This window comes from Miscanthus floridulus, chromosome 11 (genome assembly GCF_019320115.1).
Source record: "Miscanthus floridulus cultivar M001 chromosome 11, ASM1932011v1, whole genome shotgun sequence".
Taxonomy (NCBI): domain Eukaryota; kingdom Viridiplantae; phylum Streptophyta; class Magnoliopsida; order Poales; family Poaceae; genus Miscanthus; species Miscanthus floridulus.
The window spans coordinates 101,213,128-101,219,017 of record NC_089590.1 but is presented as its reverse complement, the minus strand read 5'-3'; the positions used below and the strand labels follow the sequence as shown (position 1 = coordinate 101,219,017).

At 44.4% G+C, this 5,890-nt stretch overlaps 1 pseudogene; it reads left to right on the top strand.

The window, feature by feature from the left end:
- Positions 1–570: 570 nt before the first annotated feature.
- On the top strand, positions 571–4,998 carry LOC136494263 (probable inactive histone-lysine N-methyltransferase SUVR2; annotated as a pseudogene).
- Positions 4,999–5,890: the final 892 nt, after the last annotated feature.

Genomic DNA, 5,890 nt, shown 5'->3' with positions numbered 1-5,890 from the left:
GCTTTAGTACAAAATTTTTATTGTAGCATTAGATTAATTGGAAAATCTAATTTTGTCTGTAATTAATTGGAATAATTTATAGCTGCAGCTTCTATGGTCCAATTGTGGTGAAATTTTTATGGTACGCTAATTATTGTATGCTTGAACTATAGTAAAAATTTCGTACTCATTGGACTATGTATAACTTAGTTATAGATAAATTATAATTAATTACAGACAAAATTGGATTTTCTAATTAATCTAAAGCTATAAAAAAAATTTGTACTAAAGCATACCGTATTATATATTCACTGTGTAGATCTACTCATGTGAAGTCCAATAAAATTAGATTTTTCATTTTATAATTTTTCTATGATTTACTATGATTTTTTAAAAATTCACCGAAAATAAATAAAAAAAAGAAAATTCTAAAACCACGGGCACTGTAGCACCCACAGTTACTGTAGCAAACCGCCGTTGAAAACCGCCCAGAGAGTAAAATAGACGGTTTTAGAAAATTCAGGGTAAAACAGACGGTTTCGGAGGTGAAGTAGACGAAAGGTGGACTTTTTCCTATTTGGTAAGAACACCGAACTACTGAAGGGACGCTATTTGAGTTGGAGATTCCCCTCCTTGATTCGAGTGACACTCTTCTGTTTCCGCGGCGCCGGCACCCGCCCCGGCAGGCTGCTGGACTGAGCACCAGTTTCTCGGTAGGGCTCGGATGGATTCCCAGAGTCGGAGGGAGCGGGCACGCCGCGCCTTCGAGACCATGAAGCCTCTGGGCTGCTCCAAGAAGGAGGTCATCCCCGTCCTCAAGAACCTCCTCCAGCTCTTCGACAACTCCTGGGAGCTCATCGAGGATGATGGCTACCGCGCCCTCGCCAACGCCATCCTCGAAGCCCGCGACCGCCCCCAGGTATTCCTCCTTCATCCACTCTTCATTCCCAAATGGAATAGAGAAGACATTTTTTTTTAAGATCGCCTTTTTTTGATTTCTTATTAATTATTATGACGATTCCATCGCATCACTTGCGGCTGGGGTTCAGGCTGATGGGGACCAGGAGCATTGCAGCAACAGTACAAGAGGGGTTAGGCTTCCGCCGGAGGGGGAGGACTGCCGGCCCCGGCCTTCTACTTCCCGTGCCATCCACGGCGGTCCTTGGGACTTGGATAGTGGGACCGAGGCCCTTCGCATCAAGAGGCCCAGGATCAGCGCTACTAGTGTCACAGCAGGTCGATCTATTGATCCCCAGTCTCCTGCCTCCGCTGCAGAAGTGCTAGATGGACCTATATGCGTTTCGTCTGAGCTGAACCATCCACAAATCGGGGCCTCAACCGGATATCATCGGCCCACTGCAGATGGCGTGCCTTCACCGGGGAATGCTGCACAAAAGAGGGCATTACAGATGATGGATGAAGATTTCCAACATGCCGTCTTCTTGAGAGAGCCTAAACCTGAACCTGATACTGATGATCTACAATGCAGTGCCCCTGCATCCAGCTGTCAGAATGCTCAACTTGGCCGCATTACTTCCCATCCGTTCAATGCCAGCACCTCAGATACTCCACCTGTTCACGCTCCATTAAAGATTTCAGGTTGGTTCCGTACATCATCCTAATCTGTTATTACTCAAGTTTTTGTGCTGTGGAGGTTTTCATATTTCATATATTGTAGGCCATAAAACTCCAGTGTTTGTTATATTGACTTATTGTGTTGCAAGATCAGTTCGTTTATTTTTTTTGTCAATCGGTCTGATTGTGGAACTACTGCTTTCTTGCTGTTTGGCTTCTACGTCCAACGTCATTATTCTGATTGGACTCTGCTGAACCTTATGTAGGTGCTAATGGCAGGACAGTCCAGCATTATAGAAGAAGTGCGGTGTCTACTTCCTTTGTTGAACCTATAAATAGCATGACGAAGCAACCTCAAAGTCTGGGAAATGGGTTGGACCATGCAACTGTGATGCACAATTCTGGGACAGGATCTGCAGGTGGAAAAACTCAGGAAGCACCTTGTTTACACACTGTTGTAGCTTCATCCGCTATGGGTGAGGTCGAGATGTCAATCAAATGCAGCATAGACCCATCAAAATTCCACATGCCTGATTTAGAAGCAGTTTTCAAGATGGTTGAGGAAAAATGCCTTCGCTCACACAAGAGCCTCCCACCTGATTTTTCCATAGCTGGTCTCATCAAGCAGATATGCCAGTGTGTCGCACAACTAGGCAGTGATCATGCTGCAGAACATAATAAACAATCAGATGCTTTTGGAAATGTCGGGAAGCTCGCAGAATAAGCCAACAACGAGTAGTGCCCCATCCTTGGAACCAATTGATTGCATGAACAGCAGAAGCGAGAAATATAAAGATATAGAAGAATCATTGAATATGGAAGCTTCAGAGAATGGCCCACCAAATTCAACTACCGATCAGCAGGCCCATTGGGCACTTTCTCCCAATGGGTCTACCCATGATTTATCTGACATATCAAAGGGAAAAGAAAGATCAAGTATATCAGCAGTAAACGAATTTGGTAGTGAGAATTGTTTACCTTTCTTTTATTATATACCAAGAAATCTTGTTTCCCAAGAGTCCTATGTTAACTCTGTTGAAACAATTGGCGACAAGGACTGTTGTTCTGATTGCTTTGGCAACTGCTTGTATGCCCCTGAACTATGTGCCTGTGCAAGAAAAACTGGTGGTGAATTTGCATATACACCAGACGGATTGGTTAGGACAGAGTTCCTTGATAAGTGTGTCTCTATGAACCGATTTCCAGAAAAACATAATATGTTCTTTTGTAAATCTTGTCCACTTGAGAGGATCAGGAACCAGCCTTCACCAGAGCTTTGCAGGGGCCATATTATTAGGAAATTTATCAAGGAATGCTGGAGTAAATGTGGTTGTAACAAGCCAACAGTTCCTAACAGGCTGAATATCTGATGCTGCCTTCTATTTTTTGTTTTCCCCCCTTTTTTTGGAGTGGGGTGGCATGTGCGCTTTATTGTCTTGTGCAGTGCAGCCCCCATGTTATACTTGTGCTGGTTAGTTGGATTGTCATAACTTTCTTGTTCTTTTTACCAAGGTGTTTTCAACACGGGAAGGGAAGGGGTGGGGGCTTCGCACACTTGATGAACTTCCAAAAGGAGCTTTTGTCTGTGAATATGTTGGGGAGTTGCTAACAAATACGAAGCTACATGAAATGACTACTCAAAACATGCACAGTGCTAGGTACTCAGTGCTCTTAGATGCTGGTTGGGGTCCTGATGGGGTGCTGAAGGATGAAGAAGCTTTATGCCTGGATGCGACATTTTGTGGGAATGTTGGGAGATTCATCAACCACAGGTGTTGTCTGATTCTGATTATTCTCAACCTGTTCATTGTGATGTTATTCTAAATGTAATAAATGATAGCAAATATGAGCCATTGACCCCCCCTCATTTTTCTTTACGTTACCTAGATGCTATGATGCAAATTTAGTTGAGATCCCTGTTGAAGTGGAGACGCCAGATCATCACTATTATCATGTAAGTTATTCTAACTTCTGAATTTGATGAGTCTGTGTCAGTTATGAAAGAGTGCCATGTTGATGATTTTTCTTTATTTATTTTTGTAAGTACAGTTTGCATTTTTCACAACCAACAAGGTGGAGGTATTTGAGGAGCTCACATGGGTAAGCCTTGTGTGGTTTTGTAATAACCAAATACGATGATCAAAATCAATTACTGCAGCCACTTCAAGGATATTTTTAGTGTTTGCTGTTTTTTATTCGGGGCATCTTTAATTAATGTTTATCCTGTGGGCGATGGTTTTGTAGCCTGTAGGGTTGCTTCATGTGGTTGCAATGCTAAACCCCTAACCCTTAAAAGCGAAATATATAATCCTTACTGCAGACCATTGCCAAATTTCTTCTAGTTGGTCATATTTTCTCTGTCATTGCTGAATTTTGTTTTTACGAATGGTAACTCTACTAAAATTTTCATGCATCACGTCCATTCTTCAATTACATAGGGTTCTTGTGTTGTAAAGTTTAGTTTTTTTGGGCTGATCTGTTAGTTTGTAATATACCACCTGAATGCATCAAAACAGATTGCCAATGGTTTTGGCTCAACGTTGTAGTACATAACTAGTACCTTTTTTGGGTAACTACTAACTAGGCTAGTCTCTCTCGCTCTTTCTTCTTTATAATTGCTACTGTTCCTTCTTCGCATATTTCATGCAATGCTCTTTAGTTGATTGGATCAGGGATGTATACTCTCTCTGATCATATTGGGGCTGGGGCTTCAGCAGGACAACACTTAGTACTGAACATTCTTGGTTTCAGGATTATGGTATTGATTTTGATGGTGATAAGCATCCTGTGAAATCATTTGAATGCCTGTGCAGAAGCAGATACTGCCGCGGTAGAAAGCATTCGAGTATGTGCTCCCTCTGGCTGCTCCCAAACCTTGCTTTTTGAGAGATAATGATGATCGTAGGCTCATTCCGTGCTGTATTCTGCGAGCTTTCTTCTCAAGTTTCCTTTGAATGCGTTTTGCAGGGAAGCGAGGCAAAGCTGCTTCAAAATGAAGCGTTGACTGAACGCGGCGGTGCATGTTCTGGGAAAGCGAACGGACTAATCAGTTTTAGAGCTTGTTACTGTTAGGGTGGTGCCTAAGATGTCTTGTTAACCTATGCAGCTATCAGGAGGAGACCTGAGCTTATGCATTGATGAAGTGGCAGTCTGGTGTTGAAGGGGCTTGCATTATGGAATGCATACCATGCCCGCTGTGTGCTTGACGGCAGAACGTGAAATTCAATGAGACTGACTGTGGTGGGCTCCCAGATAATTGCGGCATCTTTGCTTGTATCTATGAAAGGTTTGGCATGTTACTTGTTTCTTTCTTTCTGTTTCTGGGCAACTCGCCAACTCGTCCATGAATGAGTCATGCCCCCATGCAGTTCACATATGCTACATGAGGCAGGCAGTAATGTCCGTAGACCTGGGTGTCTGGCCCACACCGCACTGCGGCATCTTTGCTTGTAGTATCTGCGAAAGATTTGGCATGTTCCTTTTTTCTGTTTTGGGGCAATTCGACTATGAATGAGTAGTCCTGTCCCTATGCAGTTTGCATATATACGACGGGTTTGTTGGGATCTCCTTTCCTTTGCTAGCGGAGGCTAGCTAGGTGGGCTGTGGGCATGCAAGGATTGCCTTTGCCTAGCTTTGCCTAACAAAGCCAGTCGAGAAAGCAGCGCATCACATCTTACAAGGATGTTTGGTTCTCAAAGAAGAAAAAAAAATTGCTTGCCTCTTTTTTTTTTGGGGGTGGGTTCTCCAATCCGATTCCAATCAAATGGAGCATTAGTAGCACAATAGCTCTTCACCTCGTCCTATTGCTGCGGCTGGATGCATCGTGGTCGTGGGTGGCAAAAGCAGCAGCAGGTCACGCAGCAAGCAGATCTAGACAGGTCAGTGAGCAAGGAGCTTCCGAGCTTAGCGCAGGAGCCACAGCCCACACAGCCAGGGCCCAGGGGACCTCCATCTGAACAGTTCAATCAGTGCCAACAAGCCCGCTTCCGGCGTGGCTGGATTTCATGCTGCTCCATTTGGCTTGCCTGCCCGGGCCGCCGCCTCACTACCTGCATCGCATGTTCTCAACAGCGAAGAGCGAGACGAGGGTTCTTGTTTCCCTTCAGGCGATCCCCTCATGTGCGTTGCACTCGGGCTGACTAAGGAGTCGACTCTACTCGACTGCCCGCCCTTGGTGCACAGTACATGTTGGGGTTCCTGCGAGTTCGGCGATGGGGGAGGAGAATAAGGTGAACGCACAAGCTATTGAAACTGTCGTGGCCTTGGCAACGCTGCGACAATAATAGTGCTTCGTGATTTAGCGAGACGATTTGCCCCTTCTGTACTTTGTGTCCAG